This window comes from Hyperolius riggenbachi, chromosome 1, assembly GCF_040937935.1.
Source record: "Hyperolius riggenbachi isolate aHypRig1 chromosome 1, aHypRig1.pri, whole genome shotgun sequence".
Taxonomy (NCBI): domain Eukaryota; kingdom Metazoa; phylum Chordata; class Amphibia; order Anura; family Hyperoliidae; genus Hyperolius; species Hyperolius riggenbachi.
Genome location: NC_090646.1, coordinates 164,828,730 through 164,852,314, shown reverse-complemented (window position 1 = coordinate 164,852,314; position 23,585 = coordinate 164,828,730). Strand labels below are relative to the sequence as shown.

At 45.4% G+C, this 23,585-nt stretch overlaps 1 protein-coding gene across 6 annotated transcripts in view; it reads right to left on the bottom strand.

The window, feature by feature from the left end:
• LOC137569165 (probable ATP-dependent RNA helicase DDX60) overlaps positions 1-23,585 on the bottom strand; it is a 248,003-nt gene that overhangs the window by 120,089 nt on the left and 104,329 nt on the right. The window lies entirely within an intron of this gene.

Sequence of the window (23,585 nt, the reverse complement as noted above, 5' to 3'; positions counted from 1 at the left end):
TGGAAAAGGTTTATTTTCTGTTTCAAACAAGGGCAGAGTGCTTGGATAAGTGTTCCATCAGCTTGCAAGCAAAACAGGATTGAAGCCCGACGAAGGCTTTACAGCCGAAAGCTTGCTTATTTTTTTCTTTTAAGTTAGCCAATAAATGGTATCATCCTGATACTGATTGCTAACACGGTAAAATACCCTACTGCTACTACGATGCTTGAAGATACCGCAATGTACCGCAATTTCCTGGAACTAAAGAAAGACCTGAAGAAACTTGCACAACGGAACAGCGACATCTTTTTCTTGACTACATGCAAAATGGAAAAAAACTTATACCTCAAGGACTAAGGATACAGAATCCCACCCTGCATACATATAATAGCAGGTTTGCAGAAGAAACCTGCAGGAGGAGCTTGGAGATAATACGGAATAACCTTATAAAAGTCTGCTGTAACCAAAAGAGAATTACAATGGATGAGGTAGAGCAGTGTTTCTCAACATTTTATTGGTATGTACCCCTTTTAAAACCCTGAACTTACTACGTACTCCCTAGCATAGTAAACATTATCACAAGTACCCCTTGACAAATATATATTTAATCTTAGTACATGATAATTGGTGTCTAACAATTTCTAAGTATTTACTATTGCTTTCAGTTAGCTAAAATACTAATTTGGTGTTGTTCAAATAAGATTTATCATTTTCTAAAACTCAATCTATTATTCTTGGTTAAGTAGATCAAACCCGAGTACCCCTGGAACCATCAGAAGTACCCCCAAGGTACGCGTACCACATGTTGAGAACCTAGGAGGTAGAGAGCCTGAAACTGTCTCTAAATGATGACCCCACTGGAGCGTGGGAAAAACTACAGACCTTCTATAGGAAACTACTGAGATTCCTAGTTAACAAGAAAAAGAAAAAAACTTCAGAGACTTACAATAAAGAGTCGACGCCTAGATGCACAAGCAGCAGAAAAAGAGCAACCCACAGGTGTAATGAACCTTTCCTCTTATCAGGCTACTGAAGCTGAAATGTCAGTACTCTCCAAATGCCTGTCATTCTGCCCTGTGAGACCCATAGACAAGATTGCACTCTGTGGAGATATGGAGGAATTTTTCAGAAGGCTGCAACTCAAGGAACACTACCATGATAAGGAGGCCTGTGGTACAACGGATAATGGACCAACATGCACCAGATCTACAAAAAAGAAAAAAAAGATGGACTCCCAAAGAAGGGAAAAACCCTACCCTGGACAAATACATCAACAAATTCAGACGCAGAATCTCCGACAGGATCCTGAATAAAAGGAAGACACTGGTTCAGAACATAACACACAAGAGTGACAGGCCGTCAGATCCCTTAAGGAGAGTAAGGACATTATTATTAAACCAGTGGATAAAGGAGGTGCCATAGTCTTCATGAACACCAGCGACTACATCCAGGAGTCACAAGACAGTTATCCAACACCACTCACTATGCCAAATTACAGGGGGACCCCACAAACGGCTACAGGAGGGCACTCAATAGGATGGTTAACAGATTGCCTGCAAACATCAGACAACATAAAAGGATCCGTATCCCTGAAGAGCCTAGAACAGCCTGCTTCTACATGCTTCCCAACATCCACAAAGAGGGAAACCCAGGCAGGCCCATAATCTCAGGGAGCGGAACTGTCACAGAGAACATCTCGGGGTGGCTGGAAAACATCTTGAAACCTGTTGTCTGTAAAAGACCCAGCTACATACAGGATACCACCCAGCTCCTGAACAAACTGACTGCCATCAGCCCAGTACCTGAGGGAACCATACTGGCCATGATGGACGTGGAGTCCCTGTACACGAACGTCCCCCATGATGATGGCATTGTGGCCCTTCGTAAATAATCTTCAGGGTCGGGGCATACCTGTAAAGCCTATTGCTGGACTGATGAAATTCATTCTCACCCATATTTATTTCACTTTTGGACGGGAGCTCTATTTACAGTAGATGGGAGTGGCAATGGGCTCACAATTTGCACCACAGTATGCAAATCTCTTCATAGCCAAAATTGAAGAGGAATACCTCAATGCATGTCGCATAAAAGCCATGGCCTACTTCCGTTTCATTGATGATATTTTAATCATCTGGTCTGCAAGTGAGGATGATCTTCTCCAGCTCCACAGGAACTACAATGCCTTCCATCCTACAATCAAATTGAAACTTAAGTAGTCTCACACGGAGATTAACTTTCTGGACACCACCATATACATCAGGGGAAACAACCTGCAAACATCTGTGTATGGCAAACCAACAGACCACCCCACATACCTAAAGTATGACAGTTTCCATCCCAGGCACATTAAGAACTCTATAATTTACAGCCAAACTATAAGGTACAACTGGATTTGTACTGACTGGATAGACAGAGACAAGCACCTGGAATGCTTTAAGACCACTTTCATTAACCACTTAAGTACCAGCGGTTTTTGCCCCCTTAAGAACCAGAGACCGCTGGTAATATACAGATGTAATCCTGGCGAATCACCGCGCATACCGGGATCCTCCTCACATGGCTCTGCCGTCATAGAGACAGGCACAGCCAGTGAGCTGCGGCGAGAGACGTCGGGTTTGAGCAGCGCAATCAGCGGGGAGCGACAGAAACGGTGGAATTTTGCTGTGACTCCACCAATCTGGTATACTCATATATGGTCATGTGTGCTAAATGCCCCCATGTTACATAAGTGGGAGAAACTGGACAAACTCTAAGCAAACGTATGAACTCAGAATTTACGATGCCTCTGTGACAGTCCCAAGTCTGTGAGCATTAATGTAAACAATAGAGATGGCCCGAACCTCCGATTTTCGGTTTGCTAATCGGGTTTGCGAACTTCCGCAAAAGTTTGGTTCGCGCGAACTTTCGCAAACCGCAATAGACTTCAATGGGGAGGCGAACTTTGAAAACTAGAAACACTTATGCTGGCCACAAAAGTGATTGAAAAGATGTTTCAAGGGGTCTAACACAAGGAGGGGGGCATGGCGGAGTGGGATAGACGCCAAAAGTCCCAGGGAAAAATCTGGATTTGACGCAAAGCAGCGTTTTAAGGGCAGAAATCACATTGAATGCTAACGGCCGTGCTGGACTGGTGCGCACCATGGCGAGAGTGAAGGCTGTGGTGGTTTTCAAGCCCATATGGTCGCCGGGCTGTGGTAGCTCAATGGTAGAACAACAGTGACTCTCCAGCTGACCAAATTTGGTCAGTCCACAATGAAGCAATTACCTTATTACCTTTGGTGTGCCACCCCCCGAGACACTCATATAGCCGGCGGTCATTGCTTCATTGTGATACGCAAGCCCCTTCACCGCGGCAAGGTAATGATCACGAAGGGGAATTGACACATGTACAAGACTTTTGTTTTGTTGTTGTAGCTGCAGTGCAGCCAGAAAAATCAGGCAGGCATGTACACGCACCAGAAAAAGTATTATAGCGGCCGCTGCTACCAGCGGCCTTAAAAATTCAGGAATCCACCTGGAGTCCTGGTGGACCCTGTTGGTGGTGGCAGAGAAGGCAGTCAAGCGGCCTGTGGGCAGAGGTGCTGTGTGGGGAGCAACTTAGTCTTCGGGCAGGCAGTCACACGGCGTGCAGGCAGAGATGCTGTGTGTGGGGACTGACTTAGTCTTGGGGCGGGCAGTAGCCCTCCGGGATCCATGCCTCATTCATTTTGATAAAGGTGAGGTACTGAACACTTTTGTGACTTGGTGACTTCTCTTCTCAGTGACAATGCTTCCAGCTGCGCTGAGGGTCCTTTCTGACAGGACGCTTGAGGCAGGGCAAGACAGAAGTTGGATGACAAATTGGGACAGCTCTGGCCACTGGTCAAGCCTGCGCACCCACTAGTCCAAGGGTTCATCGTTGCTCACAGTGTCTACATCCACACTTAAGGCCAGGTACTTGGCTACCTCCCGGTCCATGCGTTGGTGGAGGGTGGATCCGGAAGGCCTAAGGCGAGGCGTTGGACTAAAGAATGTCCGCATGTCCAACATCACCATGAGATCGCTGGAGCGTCCTGTTCTCGCCTGCGTGGACATGGGAGAAGGATTACTGGCAGTGGTACCTTTATTGCGTTGTGCTGTGACATCACCCTTAAATGTATTGTAAAGCATAGTTGCCAGCTTGTTCTGCAAGTGCTGCATCCTTTCTGCCTTCAGGTGAGTTGGTAACATGTCTGCCACTTTGTGCCTATACCGAGGGTCTAGTAGTGTGGCCACCCAGTACAGCTCATTTTTTTATACGGTGGTCCATCAACAGGCTGGACAGCATGAAAGACGCCATCTGCACAAAGTTGGATGCAGACGTTCTATCCAACTCCTCTTGCGACGTGACGTCAGTGACGTCAGGTAAGTCCTCAGTGACGTCAGGTAAGTCCTCAGTGACGTCAGGTAAGTCCTCCTCCTCCCCCCAGCCACGAACAATACCACAGGAATGTTGAGAAGCACAAGCCCCCTGTGACGCCTGCTGCGGTTGTTGTTCTGCTGCCGCCTCCTCCTCCAAAGAAACACCTTCCTCATCATCCGAGTCTGACTCCTCTTCCCCACACGACTCTTCCTCCTCCCCCTCTGTGCTGCCATAGGTGTTGAGGAAACATCTGGTTCTGACGAGAATTTATCCCACAACGCTTCCTCCCATAACTGTTCCTGTTCACGCTCCTCCACAGCTTGATCCACCACTCTACGCACGGCATACTCCAGGAAGTAAGCGTATGGGATCAAGTTGCTGATGGTGCCTTCACTGTGACTCGCCAGGTTGCTCACCTCCTCAAACGTCCGTATGAGCCTGCGTGCATTTCACATGAGTGTCCAGTTGTTGGGCCAGAACATCCCCATCTCCCCAGACTGTGTCCTTCTACTGTAGTTGTAGAGGTACTGGGTGACGGCTTTCTCCTGTTCTAGCAGGCGAGAGAACATAAGGAGGGTCGAATTCAAGCGAGTCGGGCTATCGCAAGTCAGGCGTCTCACCAGCAACTTTTCTCTCCGCTGAATGTCAGCAAAGCGTGCCATGGCTGTGTAAGACCGCCTGAAATGCCCACACAACTTCCTGGCCTGCTTCAGGATGTCCTCTAAGCCTGGATACTTTGACACAAATCTTTGAATGACTAGATTCAGCACATGTGCCATGCAGGGTACGTGTGTCAGCTTTCCCAAATTCAAAGTGGAAAGGAGATTGCTGCCGTTGTCACACACTACGTTGCCGATCTCCAGCTGGTGGGGGTCAGCCACTGATCCACTGTTTGTTATGAGCAGCCAGGAGAGCTGCTCCAGTGTGACTCTCCGCTTTGAGGCAAGACATGTCTAAAATGGCGTGACACCGTCATACCTGGCATGCAGCATAGGCCCAGGGGAGCTGGGGCTGTGTACCTGGAGAGGAGATCGTAGCACCAGTAGAGTTGAACTGCCACTCAGCCAAGGAGGAAGAGGATGACGACAGCGAAGAGGATGTAGTAGGAGGAGAGGATGTGGCAGGAAGCCTACCTGCAAGTCGTGGAGGTGTCACAAGTTGGTCTGCTGCACAGCCACGTACTCCCTGCTTGCCATCGGTCACCAGGTTGACCCAATGGGCTGTGTAAGTAATGTACCTGCCCTGACTGTGCTTGGCAGACCAGGCATCCGTGGTCAGGTGGACCCTTGACCCAACGCTGTGCACCAGAGATGACACCACTTGCCTCTCCACTTCACGGTACAGCTTGGGTATCGCCTTTTTAGAGAAATAATTGCGGCCTGGCATCTTCCACTGCAGTGTCCCAATGGCCACAAATTTACGGAAGGCCTCAGAGTCCACCAGCGGGCGAGCTAACAGTTCCGCCAAGCCAGTTGTCAGACGCCGGGCAAGGGGGTGATTGCCAGACATTGGCTCCTTTCGCTCAAAGATTTCCTTCACAGACGCCTGGCTGTTGTGGGCAGAGGAGCAGGAACCGCTCAATGTCAGAGGCGGAGTGGAGGAGGGTAGCTGTGAAGGTGCAAGGGAGAGAGCGGCTGAAGATGCTGCACCTGAAGGAGGAAGAGGAGAAGGAGTGTGGCTTTTCTTTTGTGTGCTGCTTTTGCTCTGGTGCTCTTCCCATTGCAGTTTGTGCCTTTTCTCAATGTGCCTTCGTAAGGCAGTTGTCCCTACGTGGGTGTTAACCTTTCCACAGCTCAATTTTTGGAGGCAGAAAGAACAGATGGCATTGCTCTGATCTGAGGCAGACACTTGAAAAAATTTCCAAACCGCTGAAACCCCTGGGGTGATAGCACTATGGTGGCATCAGCAGCTGACTTTGAAGGATATGTTGGCTGGCTGTCCATAGGTGGCGATACATGGCGCCGGACACTGCCACCAGCGGTTTCTGATGACGAGCTCCCCCTGCTTCTTTCAGGAACTCGCCTCCTCCTACTCCTCTCTGACTCCCCCTCTGAACTGTCACCCTGTTCATTTCCTCTATTGGGAACATACGTGGCATCCGTATCATCGTCATCATCATAATCATCCTGCCCAGCTTCGCTTGCCTCAAACACCTCCAAAACTGCACCAACAGCAGGTAATTCATCCTCCTCCTCCTCACACGATAGTGTCGCCTAACTCAGACAACTAAGGTGGTGTAACTTGCTTAGAGCTTTCATCTGGTTGTAACAATAATGGCTGTGCATCAGTGATTTCCCCACCAAATAACTCCTGCGAACTGTCAAATGTAGTGGATGTGGTACTTGGAGTAGCACTGGTGGCTGCGGAAGATGAGTTGTTCTGTGTTAAATAGTCAACCACGTCCTGACAATCTTGGGAGTTGATGGGACGTGCCTTCTTCTGAGCAATGTGCTTTGGTCCAGGGCTGCACGAAATCACATCAGCACGACCTCGCACAGACCTGCCGGGTGGCCTTCCTCTGGATCTGCCTCTACCTCTACCTGTTTTGTCCATATCGGGGGGGGGGGGATGAAGTGAAAGGTATGCACTGACTTGACTAATACAATGTGCAGTAACACAGGTGCAGTTAACAGGTATGCACAGAGTGGTATATCACACTGCGTGCACTCACGTAGGTAGGTGGGTGCACTGAACACAAAAGGTAGGTATATGCAGTGATGGGTATTACAAACGTGCACCTGTCACAAACACAGGTACCTGACAGGCACAGTGACACTGTGTGCGCTCATGTAGGTAGGTGGGTGCACTGTGAACAACAGGTAGGTATATGCAGTGATGGGTATTACACAGGTACCGGACAGGCGCATTTACACTGCGCATGCGCTCACGTAGGTAGGTTGGTGCACTGAAGTGAACAACAGGTAGTAGGTATATGCAGTGATTGGTATTATAATGTGCACCTGGCACAGCAGTAATTATACCACCAAGGGGCCAAAGGCCAGCTGCAACTGACTGACAGGGCTGTATATAATGCAAGTGGGCCACACACACAGAAAAAAAAAATATATAGATTACAAGAACAAGATTAGCTCTCAAAAGAGCTCTTGAGGGGTGCTTTTTTAGCAATAACAATCAGCAAGGAGCAAGCTAACTAAGCCTACAAGAGCCTAGGTAAGCTTTCCCTATAGGTCTCTGCACAACAGCTCTCACTTCTCTAATTAATGCAGGTACACGAGTGAGTGAAAAGCCTGATGCTGCCTGCCTTTTATAAGGGGGGGGGGGGGGAGTGGCTCCAGGAGGCAGTGTAGCATGATTGGCTACAATGTGCCTGCTGACTGTGATGTAGAGGGTCAAAGTTGACCCTCATGATGCACTATGGGGGTGAACCGAACTTCCGGAAAAGTTTGCGGTTCTCCGCAATTGCGAACCCCGGAAGATCACCGGGAACCGTTCGCCGGGGAACCATTCGCCGGTGAACCATTTGGGCCACCTCTAGTAAACAAGGGCTTGATTCACAAAAGGGTGCTAACATAGTTAGCACGCCTAAAAGCTTTGGACGTGCAAACTAGAGTGCTAAGGAGTTTGCACATCCAAAGCTGTCACTGATTGCGCTTTAAAGAGACTCCGTAACAAAAATTGCATCCTGTTTTTTATCATCCTACAAGTTCCAAATGCTATTCTAATGTGTTCTGGCTCACTGCAGCACTTTCTACTATGACAGTCTCTGTAATAAATCAATGTATCTTTCCCCTGTCAGACTTGTCGGCCTGTGTCTGGAAGGCTGCCAAGTTCTTCAGTGTTGTGGTTCTGCTATGAACTCACCCTTCCTGGCCCCTCTGCACACTGCCTGTGTGTTATTTAGATAAGAGAGAAGAGAGAAGCTGCTCTAATCAGCTGGATAAATCGTCCTCTGAGCTGGCTGGGCTTTCACATACTAAGGAATTACAAACAAGGGCAAAGCTGTTTGCAGGAAGAAAAGAGCAGCCTGAAACTTCAGTGCATGGGGGAAAGAAACACACAAATGATCTCTTGAGATTCAAAAGGAATGCTGTATACAGCCTGCTTATGTATGGATGTATTTTCTATGTGTGGACATACTGTACATCAACCTACTTCCTGCTTTGGTGGCCATTTTGTTTGTTTACAAACAAACTTTTTAAAACTGTTTTTAACCACTTTTAATGCGGCGAGGAGCGGCGAAATTGTGACAGAGGGTAATAGGAGATGTCCCCTAACGCACTGGTATGTTTACTTTTGAGCGATTTTAACAATACAGATTCTCTTTAAGTTGGTGCGCCCGAAACCTCGCACCGGTGAACCCGAGATGTCACACCGTCCGCGTGCAAAATAGCTTTTCTGACTATTTTGCATGCGGTTGGTGCGACGTTTCGCACGCACCGGTGTGCCATTCGGGCGCACTGCACATCGCTAAACTTTACGTGATCAATTTGCCTGTGTGTAAATTCAGTCCCCTCTCCTCCTCCCTCTTCCCTTCTGCCTCTGAAATCAATGGCTAGTAACCTCCTCCTCCTCCTGCCCAGACTGAGCTCCCATAAGCCCTTGCTACAGTGCCAAGGCACAAAAGGAGCTGTGGGCGAGGCTTGTTTAGTTTACAGGGAATCAGAGTACTAAAAGAAAACAAAAAAAGTATTTGGCTTGAGGAATGTCCTATAAACTATATGAAAGGAACACAATTATGCAATGAGTAAAAGTTTATCTCGGATCCCCTTTAAGGCATCTTAATGGCATGTATTTGTGATGCTCACACGATTCCAGAGAAAACCGCATATGCGCCATTTAAGTCACAAACTCAAATTTCATTGCAAAAATGACATTTTTTTTAAATCAACTTTTTTTTTTAATCCCTGGCTCTGCTAGCAAGCACTGGCAGTTTTATTTAATTACAGAGTCTCTCTCACCCAAGTGTGAAGAGCGGTTCTCCTGGCCACATGGGACAACCTAAAGAGTTTACAGGCCCATCCATTAGGTGAAGTCAGATATGAGCTTGACAGATCCAATTTAAAGGCTAGAGTTGGGACTGCTCGGCACCGATCTCAGCAGGAAATCTGACACTTAGCCCCGTAGTCCTAACTTCAAAGACCCTGTATCTGATCTGGTAATCCCCAGCTGAGTTCTTCAACTACAAATGACCTGCTGTAACCCTCAAATGTCTATGATAATCCATAGACTTCTGTATTTGTAATATTTCTGGTGTTACAAAGCCACCAGGTCCTTCAAATTCGCAGTGTGTGTTGGACTTCACGTGACACTGGTCTTGAGAGATTTTCAACCATCTGATCTTCCAGAACTAGTGCTACAAACGGTGGAAGTCAAAAACTGTGTTATGAGCTATCCATGGTCATCATGTTTAGTATGAAATGATTTGTAAAATTATGCTGAGTGTGAATATGCATGCTTGCAACGAGATAAAAACAAGGAACACCAAGAGCCCCAATAGTGTAATATGTACTGGTAAATGGTTACTAGATAGAGTAAATATTAATACTCACAAACCAGGGTTACCATTAGGCAACCACTGTAAAGGCAGGTGGGGAGATTTCCTAAGGGCTCTTTCACATCAGAGCTTGCGTTGGAGAACGCTCAAAGCACACGTTTTGTTGTATGCCTTTTACTGCGTTTTGATATGCGTTGCACTGCAGTGAGTGTGCGTTTTTAATCCGTTTTCAATGCGTTACTGCACATAGAAAAACGCAGGTAATTTTTTTTTCTTTTAGTTGTCAACTTTCTACATTGTTCCTCTGTTGCATTCTGGGACTGATTGCCTGCGTTAACGGATTAAAAACGCGCATAGTGTGCGTTTTACATTGACTAACATTGCAACGCATAAAGCTAGCGTTGGCCAAAAAACTGCGCCTGGGTGCAGTGGAACGCAACGCACAAAAAGGCTGCGTTATATGTGAAAGCTAAAATGAAAGTCTATGGACTTTCATTTCACCTTGGGTAACGCAAACTTTATCCTTTGCGTTGAAACGCAGAAAATCTGCCCTAATGTGAAAGAGCCCTTAACCCCACTCAGGAATAAGAAGTCACTCTCTGTAGATGAGAAAAAGGGGGTTCAACCCTCCACCCAGGGTGGAATCAATATTATGCAGGAGAACAGAGGCGCCAAAAGGATAAAAGGAAGCTAAATAAGCTTAAAGACCAAATTCTTGGTAAATAGAGGAGGTAGTGGTGGACTTACCTCCTCCAAGTAGACACACAACAACTGTAGTAAAGACAGTCAATATATTTTATTTATGAACTCCAAATATGCAACGCGTTTCGTAGAAGACCGTCTACTGACCACATATGCTATTGCTCCATTGTTATTGCCTGATGAAGTGGGATCAAACCTGCGAAACACGTTGCATATTTGGAGTTCATAAATAAAATACATCGACTGTCTTTACTACAGTCATTGTGTGTCTACTTGGAGGAGGTAAGTCCACCACTACCTCCTCTATTTACCAAGAATTTGTTTTTTAAGCTCATTTAGCTTCCTTTTGGCACCTCTGTTTTCCTGCATGAATATGCATTCTGTTTCTTGATGTGACCTATAGGCATGGAGAAAGCGGACAAAACAGGAATTGGGCCAAAATCTCTCCCTGTCTAACGGGACACTGCCCCTATTCAAATTTCACAAGGCTAGACTTGTACATGTCATAACCCCTCCAATCTACTGTGAGGATTAAAACCCCAATGACACTGGGCCCAGCTGTCCAAAATCCTTCATCTAAAATCTTTGTCGAATAACATCCTAACAGCCAGCTGGACACTGGCAAAATCACTTGGATTATTTACCAAAAGAGCATGGCAATCGGCCATCTTGGACTTTCTTCAAAGACTTGCGATTGTTGCATGGACTACCAATAACGGTATTTGAACTGTACATTAAGACATTCTGTTTCTTTTCATCTCTCCTCTTTTTCTATCAAACCAATCTGTTCTGCCGGAAAGGAATATTTATCTGTGGGTTAAAGTATACTGTGTATATGTAGTTTTAGAATAAAACCAACAATTTTCTCGTTCAGTCTTGTGTCTGTTCTGGTCATCTGATTGTTGCTACAAAGGATCCGCCCTCTGAAGAGTCATTCTACCGCATTGTTTTATTATTTTCTTATAAATTGTTGATTTCCTGGATAGGTTGTAAATAACCGTTTCTTCCTTCCAGGATTAGATAGTACACGGTTTCCTGTGCGGAATCGATAACTTTAGTTTATCGATTGTACATACAATCAAGATTGCATCATATATGGACCCAGTAACCTTTCTTTAACGTCACACTGCTCACAGTCTTCAAGCCGTCGGAAGTGACTATTCCCCGAACGGTGACTGGAGCATGTTAGACGTGATTGGGCTGGCTGCCATATTATGATAGCTTTGGGGTCTCTTTGCCCTTTCAAATCGGAGAGTGGTGGCAGTTAAATTACCTGATTTCCAGCATGAAATCGATATTTTTAGTTTACCGATTGTACATACAATCAGGATTGTACATGTATGGGCACCTCCAACCAATCTTAACCGTTTACTATGCACACAGTGGATCTGCCTCCAGAAGTCTCTAGTGCATGAGACCTGCATGGCAACAGTGGCCTAGTAATACGGGATTGTCACATTACATATTGTCGATAGTGTTGCGACTAATCTTTAGTGTCAGTCTGTTCACCGTACTTCCAACCATCGGAGGTGACTACTCCCCGATTGGTAACGGGAGCAGATTAGACAGGATTGGCACGCTTTGCCACATTACTACGTTCTGACGATCCAGAAACCGGTCTTTTAACGTCTTTTAGACGCGATCGCAGGGCTGGATTATCACATTTATGCTCGAAAAAAATCTATGTATCTCCTTTTGCTGTTGCATGTATATAGCTGTCTGCTCCATCAGCTTGCAAACAAACAGGATTGAAACCTGACGACGGCTTTACAGCCGAAAGCTTGCTTACCCTTATTCTTTTAAGTTAGCCAATAAATGGTATCATCCTGATACAAAACTTCTTAGTTATTTAAAGTATCTTTAGAAAAGACTGACCTTTGGTGGCTGACTGTGCATGAATGCATCAATAATGTGATTGATAAATAAAAGTTGGCTGATCTAGAGAAAAAAAGGACTTGCTCCACTTAGCAAGAATCAGCCATTATAACAATCAGGAGTGTAACTGTGCAAAGTACACTGCTTGAGTGAAGCAGATGAATGCAAATCAGTGGTTATTTGCAGCTCAGGGTGCCAGATGTCTGATGTGGATACTGGCTCTTGGCTTTTCTGCACCCAAGTGCTGGCATTCAGATACACAATAGCCAAGTACAAGCTCCCAAATCAGATCCCTGGAAACAAAGTCATCGATGGCAGGCAGATTTTAAGGGTTTAGATTAGAGTTAGGCACTATTAAAGGAAGATTATTGGAATAGCTTGGAATAGTATTTAAAGTGTTATTTGGCTGTGGAGAACAGAGTTATTACTTTCTGATCTCTGAAGATGCTCACTGCCTGAAAAAGGGCAAAAGAAAACTCTAAAGAACAACAGGGAAGGTACCCACAATCATAATTTAACAGCATGGCATTTAATGGATGGCTTCCCTTAAAGGGATACTGTAAGGGGGGGGGGGGGGTCGGGGGAAAATGAGTTTAAGTTACCTGGGGCTTCTAATGGTCCCCCACAGACATCCTGTGCCCGCGCAGCCACTCCCCGATGCTCCAGCCCCGCCTCTGGTTCACTTCTGGAATTTCAGACTTTAACCAATTCCCGACCGCCTAACGCACAAAGGCGGCCGGGAAGTGGAGCCCTGAAGGACCAGCTCATGCCCAAAGGCGGCGGTCCATTTAAGGGCATGGGCGGAGCGATCGCGTCATCCGTGACGCGATCCTCCGCCGGCGCCTGTCACTGCTCGCCCGCCGCAACATCCCGCCGGCTATACGGAAGCGCCGGCGGGATGTTAACCCCGCGATCGCCGCATACAAAGTGTATAATACACTTTGTAATGTTTACAAAGTGTATTATACAGGCTGCCTCCTGCCCTGGTGGTCCCATTGTCCGAGGGACCACCAGGGCAGGCTGCAGCCACCCTAGTCTGCACCCAAGCACACTGATTTCTCCCCCCCCCTGCCCCAGATCGCCCACAGCACCCCTCAGACCCCCCCCCTGCCCACCCCCCAGACCCCTGTTTGCACCCAATCACCCCCCTAATCACCCATCAATCACTCCCTGTCACTATCTGTCAACGCTATTTTTTTTTATCTCCCCCCCTGCCCACTGCCCCCTCCTGATCACCCCCCACCCCTCAGATTCTCCCCAGACCCCCCCCCCCCGTGTACTGTATGCATCTATCCCCCCTGATCACCTGTCAATCACCCGTCAATCACCCCCTGTCACTGCCACCCATCAATCAGCCCCTAACCTGCCCCTTGCGGGCAATCTGATCACCCACCCACACCAATAGATCGCCCGCAGATCCGACATCAGATCACCACCAAAACGCAGTGTTTACATCTATTCTCTCCTCTAAACACCCACTAATTACCCATCAATCACCCATCAATCACCCCCTATCACCACCTGTCACTGTTACCCATCAGATCAGACCCTAATCTGCCCCTTGCGGGCACCCAATCACCCGCCTACACGCTCAGATTGCCCTCAGACCCCCCCTTATCAATTCGCCAGTGCAATATTTACATCTTTTCTTCCCTGTAATAACCCACTGATCACCTGTCAATCACCCATCAATCACCCCCTGTCACTGCCACCCATCAATCACCCCCTGTCACTGCCACCCATCAATCAGCCCCTAACCTGCCCCTTGCGGGCAATCTGATCACCCACCCACACCAATAGATCGCCCGCAGATCCAACATCAGATCACCACCCAAGTGCAGTGTTTACATCTATTCTCTCCTCTAAACACCCACTAATTACCCATCAATCACCCCCTATCACCACCTGTCACTGTTACCCATCAGATCAGACCCTAATCTGCCCCTTGCGGGCACCCAATCACCCGCCTACACGCTCAGATTGCCCTCAGACCCCCCTTATCAATTCGCCAGTGCATTAGTTACATCTGTTCTTCCCTGTAATAACCCACTGATCACCTGTCAATCACCTGTCACTGCCACCCATCAATCACCCCCTCTCACTGCCACCCATCAATCACCCCCTGGCACTGCCACCCATCAATCACCCCCTGTCACTGTCACTCAACAATCAGTCCCTAACCTGCCCCTTGCGGGCAATCTGATCACCCACCCACACCAATAGTTCGCCCGCAGATCCGACGTCAGATCACCTCCCAAGGGCAGTGTTTATATCTGTTCTCTACCCTAAACACCCACTAATTACCCATCAATCACCCCCTGTCACTGCTACCTATCAGATTAGACCCCTATCTGCCCCTAGGGCACTCAATCACCCGCCCACACCCTCAGAATGCCCTCAGGCCCCAGCCCTGATCACCTCGCCAGTGCATTGCTTGCATCTATTCCCCCCTCTAATCACACATTGAGACACCCATCAATCACCTCCTGTCACCCCCTAGCACACCTACCCATCAGATCAGGCCCTAATTTGCCCCGTCTGGGCTCCTGATCACTCTGCCAAACCCTCAGATCCCCCTCAGACCCCCTTCCGATCACCTCCCCAGTGCATTGATTGCATCTATTTTCCCCTCTAACCACCCCCTGAGACACCCATCAATCACCTCCTGTCACCCCCCTAGCACTCCTATCCATCAGATCAGGCCCAATACAACCTGTCATCTAAAAGGCCACCCTGCATATGACCGGTTCCACAAAATTCGCCCCCTCATAGACCACCTGTCATCAAAATTTGCAGATGCTTATACCTCTGAACAGTCATTTTGAGACATTTGGTTTCCAGACTAATCACGGTTTTGGGCCCGTAAAATGCCAGGGCGGTATAGGAACCCCAGAAACGGACCCCATTTTAGAAAAAAGACACCCCAATGTATTCTGTTAGGTGTATGACGAGTTCATAGAAGATTTTATTTTTTGTCAAAAGTTAGCGGAAATTGATTTTTGTTTTTTTTTTTCACAAAGTGTCATTTTTCACTAACTTGTAACAAAAAATAGAATCTTCTATGAACTCGCCATACACCTAACGGAATACCTTGGGGTGTCTTCTTTCTAAAATGGGGTCACTTGTGGGGTTCCTATACTGCCCTGGCATTTTAGGGGCCCTAAACCGTGAGGAGTAGTCTAGAAAACAAATGCCTCAAAATTACCTGTAAATAGGACGTTGGGCCCCTTAGCGCACCTAGGCTGCAAAAAAGTGTCACACATGTGGTATCGCCGTACTCAGGAGAAGTAGTATAATGTGTTTTGGGGTGTATTTTTACACATACCCATGCTGGGTGGGAGAAATCTCTCTGTAAATGGACAATTGTGTGTAAAAAAAATCAAACAATTGTCATTTACAGAGGTATTTCTCCCACCCAGCATGGGTATGTGTAAAAATACACCCCAAAACACATTATACTACATCTCCCGAGTACGGCGATACCACATGATTGGCACTTTTTTGCAGCCTAACTGCGCTAAGGGGCCCAAAGTCCAATGAGTACCTTTAGGATTTCACAGGTCATTTTTGTTTCAAGACTACTCCTCACGGTTTAGGGCCCCTAAAATGCCAGGGCAGTATAGGAACCCCACAAATGACCCCATTCTAGAAAGAAGACACCCAAACGTATTCCGTTAGGAGTATGGTGAGTTCATAGAAGATTTTATTTTTTGTCACAAGTTAGCGGAAAATGACACTTTGTGAAAAAAAAACAATTAAAATCAATTTCCGCTAACTTGTGACAAAAAGATAAAAACTTCTATGAACTCACCATACTCCTAACGGAATACCTTGGGGTGTCTTCTTTCTAAAATAGGGTCATTAGTGGGGTTCCTATACTGCCCTGGCATTTTAGGGGCCCTAAACCGTGAGGAGTAGCATTGAAACAAAAATGACCTGTGAAATCCTAAAGGTACTCATTGGACTTTGGGCCCTTTAGCGCAGTTAGGGTGCAAAAATGTGCCACACATGTGGTATCACCGTACTCGGGAGAAGTAGTACAATGTGTTTTGGGGTGTATTTTTACACATACCCATGCTGGGTGGGAGAAATACCGCTGTAAATGGACAATTGTGTGTAAAAAAATCAAAAGATTGTCATTTACAGAGATGTTTCTCCCACCCAGCATGGGTATGTGTAAAAATACACCCCAAAACACATTGTACTACTTCTCCCAAGTACGGCGATACCACATGTGTGGCACTTTTTTGCACCCTAACTGCGCTAAAGGGCCCAAAGTCCAATGAGTACCTTTAGGATTTCACAGGTCATTTTGAGAAATTTCGTTTCAAGACTACTCCTCACGGTTTAGGGCCCCTAAAATGCCAGGGCAGTATAGGAACCCCACAAATGACCCCATTTTAGAAAGAAGACACCCCAAGGTATTCTGTTAGTAGTATGGCGAGTTCATAGAAGATTTTATTTTTTGTCACAAGTTAGCGGAAATTGATTTTAATTGTGTTTTTTCACAAAGTGTCATTTTCCGCTTACTTTTGACAAAAAATAAAATCTTCTATGAACTCACCATACTCCTAACGGAATACCTTGGGGTGTCTTCTTTCTAAAATAGGGTAATTTGTGGGGTTCCTATACTGCCCTGGCATTTTAGGGGCCCTAAACCGTGAGGAGTAGTCTTGAAACGAAATTTCTCAAAATGACCTGTGAAATCCTAAAGGTACTCATTGGACTTTGGGCCCTTTAGCACAGTTAGGGTGCAAAAAAGTGCCACACATGTGGTATCGCCGTACTCAGGAGAAGTAGTATAATGTGTTTTGGGGTGTATTTTTACACATACCCATGCTGAGTGGGAGAAAGATCTCTGTAAATGGACAATTGTGTGTAAAAAAAATTAACAAATTGTCATTTACAGAGATATTTCTCCCACCCAGCATGGGTATGTGTAAAAATACACCCCAAAACACATTATACTACTTCTCCTGAGTACGGCAATACCACATGTGTGGCACTTTTTTGCAGCCTAACTGCGCTAAGGGGTTCAAAGTCCAATGAGCACCTTTAGGCTTTACAGGGGTGCTTACAATTTAGCACCCCCCAAAATGTCAGGACAGTAAACACACCCCACAAATGACCCCATTTTGGAAAGTAGACCCTTCAAGGTATTCAGAGAGGGGCATGGTGAGTCCGTGGCAGATTTCATTTTTTTTTGTCGCAAGTTAGAAGAAATGGAAACTTTTTTTTTTTTTTTTTTGGTCACAAAGTGTCATTTCCGCTTACTTGTGACAAAAAATATCTTCTATGAACTCACTATGCCTCTCAGTGAATACTTTGGGATGTCTTCTTTCCAAAATGGGGTCATTTGGGGGGTATTTATACTATCCTGGAATTCTAGCCCCTCATGAAACATGACAGGGGGTCAGAAAAGTCATAGATGCTTGAAAATGGGAAAATTCACTTTTTGCACCATAGTTTGTAAACGCTATAACTTTTACCCAAACCAATAAATATACACTGAATGGGTTTTTTTTAATCAAAAACATGTTTGTCCACATTTTTCGCGCTGCATGTATACAGAAATTTTACTTTATTTGAAAACTGTCAGCACAGAAAGTTAAAAAAATCATTTTTTTGCCAAAATTAATGTCTTTTTTGATGAATATAATAAAAGGTAAAAATCGCAGGAGCAATCAAATAGCACCAAAAGAAAGCTTTATTAGTGACAAGAAAAGGAGCCAAAATTCATTTAGGTGGTAGGTTGTATGAGCGAGCAATAAACCGTGAAAGCTGCAGTGGTCTGAATGGAAAAAAAGTGGCCGGTCCTTAAGGGGTAGAAAGCCCTAGGTCCTCAAGTGGTTAAAGTCTGGAAACCACTGCACCTGCGTTGCCGTGTCCTCGCTCCCGCTGATGTCACCAGGAGTGTACTGTGCCTGCACCGTACGCTCCTGGTGACATCAGGGGGAGCGAGGGCATGGCAACGCAAGCGCAGTGGTTTTCAGACTTTAAAGTCTGAAATTCCAGAAGTGAACCGGAGGCGGGGCTGGAGCATTGGTGAGTGGCTGCGTGGGCACAGGATGTCTGCGGGGGACCATTAGAAGCCCTGGGTAACTTCAACTCATTTTCCCCCGACCCCCCTAGAGTATCCCTTTAAATACAAACCAAGTAAAGTAAAACAGGTTGGCAAGGGGAAGAATGAAAACTGCCTTAAAGTGGACCCAAATTAAAAATACAAGATTTCAGAAATAAAATCTATTTTCTAAATTATAATAATAAATAGCAGCCTTTTTTCAGTTGCATGATGACAAATATAAAATATTTTACATTTAATGGAGGAACCCCTCCCTTCCTTTCATATTGCCGGGACAGATTCCGGCACACTGGTGAAATAGCAGATGTCTGGCAAAGGAGGAATTGCTAATGGCTGCCTCCTGTATAACCCTAGTTATGAAAAGAGAAGGGTGAAAAGCATGCACTGAAATGCTCATAGGTTTGAAGGAGTGTTTATTTATCTTTGTATGTGTCAGAGTGGTGTAACTAAATATTTTGAATTAAAAAAATGTTTGGATTGGGTCCGATTTAAGTCCACTGATCAAAGAACTAAACTCATAGCGTCTATCTACTTAAGTCTGAACTGAGTAGAAATACAGTGGTTTGAAAAAGTATTCGGCCCCTTTGAAGTTTTTCACATTTTGTCACATTACTGCCACAAACATGAATCAATTTTATTGGAATTCACCATGAGAGGCCAATACAAAGTGGTGTACACGTGAGAAGTGGAACGGAAATCATACATGATTCCAAACATTTTTTACAAATAAATAACTGCAAAGTGGGGTGTGCGTAATTATTCAGCCCCCTTTGGTCTCTGAGTGCAGTCAGTTTCCCATAGACATTGCCTGACGAGTGCTAATGACTAAATAGAGTGCACCTGTGTGGAATCTAATGTCAGTACAAATACAGCTGCTCTGTGACGGCCTCAGAGGTTGTCTAAGAGAATATTGGGAGCAACAACACCATGAAGTCCAAATAACACATTAGACAGGTCAGGGATAAAGTTATTGAGCAATTTAAAGCAGGCTTAGGCTACAAAAAGATTTCCAAAGCCTTGAACATCCCACGGAGCACTGTTCAAGCGATCATTCAGAAATGGAAGGAGTATGGCACAACTGTAAACCTACCAAGACAAGGCTGTCCACCTAAACTCACAGGCCGAACAAGGAGAGCGCTGATCAGAAATGCAGTCAAGAGGCCCACGGTGACTCTGGATGAGCTGCAGAGATCTGCAGCTCAGGTGGGGGAATCTGTCCTTAGGACAACTAATAGTCCTGCACTCCTGCACTGCACAAAGTTGGTCTTTATGGAAGAGTGGCAAGAAGAAAGCCACTGTTAACAGAAAAGCATAAGAAGTCCCGTTTGCAGTTTGCCACAAGTCATGTGGGGGACACAGCAAACATGTGGAAGAAGGTGCTCTGGTCAGATGAGACCAAAATGGAACTTTTTGGCCAAAATGCAAAACGCTATGTGTGGCAGAAAACTAACACTGCACATCACTCTGAACACACCATCCCCACTGTCAAATATGGTGGTGGCAGCATCATGCTCTGGGGGTGCTTCTCTTCATCAGGGACAGGGAAGCTGGTCAGAGTTGATGGGAAGATGGATGGAGCCAAATACAGGGCAATCTTGGAAGAAAACCTCTTGGAGTGTGTGCAAAAGACTTGAGACAGGGGCAGAGGTTCACCTTGCAGCAGAACAAGGACACTAAACATAAAGCCAGGGCAACAATGGAATGGTTTAAAACAAAACATATCCCTGTGTTAGAATGGCCCAGTCAAAGTCCAGACCTAAATCCAATCGAGAAACTGTGGCAAGATCTGAAAACTTCTGTCCATCTAATCTGACTGAACTGGAGCTTGCAAAGAAGAATGGGCAAGGATTTCAGTCTCTAGATGTAAAACGCTGGTAGAGACATAGCTTAAAAGACTGGCAGCTGTAATTGCAGCAAAAGATGGTTTTACAAAGTATTGACTCAATACTGGGCTGAATAATTACGCACACCCCACTTTGCAGTTGTAACGATCGGTGTCAGCACACAGAGAGAATCTGATTATTGGTTATCTGCAGTATCACCAAGAATACAAATATATACCTGATTATTGATGATCTGCAGAATCACCAATAATCCAAGTATAACTAACCTCTGGACACCTATATAGTGTGAGTGTTTGGTGCAACAGTAATGACTTTGAGTGGGACCACCCGAGGAGCAGGTGGTCCTTGGCAGTATGGGAAATACCTCCCTCTGGGAAGTGCAAGAACCTTCCAGCAGCCTGAGATATCCAAAGGGGTGGAGCCCCAGGCTGGATAGCAGGAAGGACCTGTGGCTGAGTGACACCTGGAAGGTGGGTGTCACCAGCAGGTCTGGAGACTAATCTCTCAATGGAGAGAGATAGCTCTCGAGCTCGGGCAAGCCAGGTCGGCAACACACAGGCAGACAAGGTACAAAGACAGAAGGTTGATTCGGTAACCAAGGGCAGGCAGGGTTGGCAACAGGTAATCAGATATGCGTAGGTACCGAATCAAAAAGCAGAGGGATAGTCAGAAATGCAATAGGTCATAACAGATATCAAACAATGCCTAGTCTTGGGTGTGAGGTTTGTGGTCTCGACACCCTGGAACTAGTCTGAAGTATAACACAATGATAACACAGAATCCCTAGTCTTGGGTGTGAGGTCCGTGGTCTCGACACCCTGGAACTAGTCTGAAGTATAACACAATGATAACACAGAATCCCTAGTCTTGGGTGTGAGGTCCGTGGTCTCGACACCCTGGAACTAGTCTGAAGTATAACACAATAACACAGAAGTAATCTGGCTCAGTGTGAATTCCCAGGTCCTCCTGGTTCTAACACACTGTAGGATCTGACTAAGGTCTGAGTGCTTTCACGTAAGTGTGCGCAACGGCAGACAACTTGAGACTGACCAGCAGTGACTATATATAGAGCGGCGCTCTCCGACGCCACCCATCACCGATCAACCAATAGCCACTTGCTCTGAGGTCAGCTGGCCACCCTGGTCAGCTGATCCCTCCTCGTTTGTCATAAAGGTTCTGCCTCTCAGCGCGTGCGTATTCCTCAACCTGTGTGAACTAACAGACCCAGCCACACCAGACGCACGCTGCTGCGTGCAAACCGCCGCACTGGACGCGGAATCAGCCGCCTTGCTGCCAGTACACGCGGCGGCTTTTTCGCGATCTATTACAGCAGTTATTATTTATTTTTTGTTTGGAATCATATATGATTTTTGTTCCACTTCTCACGTGTACATCACTTTGTGTTGGTCTTTCACGTGGAATTCCAATAAACTTGATTCATGTTTGTGGCAGTAATATGGCAAAATGTGGAAAACTTCAAAGGGGCCGAATACTTTTGCAAACCACTGTACGTTATAAGCAAAACATTTTTTTAAAATCTCCCTGAAGGGAATATAGCAGAACTCACAAAGTAAGGACACACCCTCCTCATCAAAGCAGGCTCCCAGCATAAGCCTAAAAGAGGGTCCTAATGATAAATAACCGTATATTTAGGAATGGTATGACAAAGGACATATGAAGCCATGGTGATCTTATCTCTTCTTAAAGAGACACTGAAGCGAAAAAAAATATATGATATAATGAATTGGTTGTGTACTAAGTATAATTACTAGAAGATTAGCAGCAAAGAAAATATTCTCATACTTTTATTTTCAGGTATATAGTGTTTTTTCTAACATTGCATTATTCTATAATATGTGCAGATTACACAAAACTCAGCATTCAAAATGATTCTTTCAGAGCAGTCTGTGAAGTAATGACATCTCCTCTGGCAGAGGAAAAGTAAATAGTCCAGGAACAGTTGAGATAATAAAAGTCAGATAACAGCCCTCTCCAAGACTAACTTAGTCGGAGAGCTTAATGGCTTGTTTGCATAGAGATAACAACTGGAGTTTCTCAACTCTTCCTGTACTGGAAACAATTAGACTGATGTATCTGATCTTAATGTTTTATTTCTTAGCTGTACTCCACATACAAATCATAATATCATAATTTTTTTTTCGCCTCAGTGTCTCTTTAAGCTACAACAAAAAGAACAGATGGCCACTACTCTTACACTAAAAATTAACCACTTTACCCCTGGCGGTACGAATTTCTCCGTCCCTTTTTCCATCCTTTCACCCCCAGAGACGGAGAAATCCTTACCTTCCGCGCTACCGCCGCTGTCCGCGCTCCCGCCGCTTGTGTGCGCGCACCCGCCGCTCGTGCACGCCGCCGCCCGCTCGCCCGGAGATCAATGAACGGGAAAATCCATTCCCGTTCATTGATCTAAGCCCCCGCAATGATCCGCTGCTTCTATTAGAAACAGCGCGATCATTGTGATTCTCCCAGCCTCCTACTGCTTCATGTAAGCGTCCTTCCGGACGCGCTTACAGGTCGCATGTGAGTAGACTCACTGTGGCCATCTTGTGGCCAAATAGTAAACTACACCCTAAAACATTTTACACATACAAATATATTGGAATACACAATAAATTAACTCATTACCTCCCACACTCCCCAATTTTTTTTTTTTTTGTAATTTAAAAAAACAAAACAAAAATACAATAATAAAACAAACATAAATAGTTACCTTAGGGACTGAACTTTTTAAATATTTATGTCAAGAGGGTATAACACTTACTTTATAAACTATGGGCTTGTAATTAGGGATGGACGCAAAACTGAAAAAAATGCACCTTTATTTCCAAATAAAATATTGGCGCAAAACATTGTGATAGGGACATAATTTAAACGGTTTTATAACCGGGACGAATGGGCAAATACATTTCATGGGTTTTAATTACAGTAGCATGCATTATGTAAAAACTATAATGGCCAAAAACTGAAAAATAATATTTTTTCCCACATTTTTTCCTATTTTCCCATTAAAACACATTTAGAATAAAATAATTCTTGGCATAATGTCCCACCTAAAGAAAGCCTAATTGGTGGCGAAAAAAACAAGATATAGTTCATTTCATTGCGATAAGTAATAATAAAGTTATAGACGAATGAATGGAAGGAGCGCTGAAAGGTGAAAATTGCTCCGGTGTTCAAGGGGTAAAACCCCTCAGTGGTGAAGTGGTTAAGACATGTTTTCACACATACTTTGTAAGTACTGTAAGC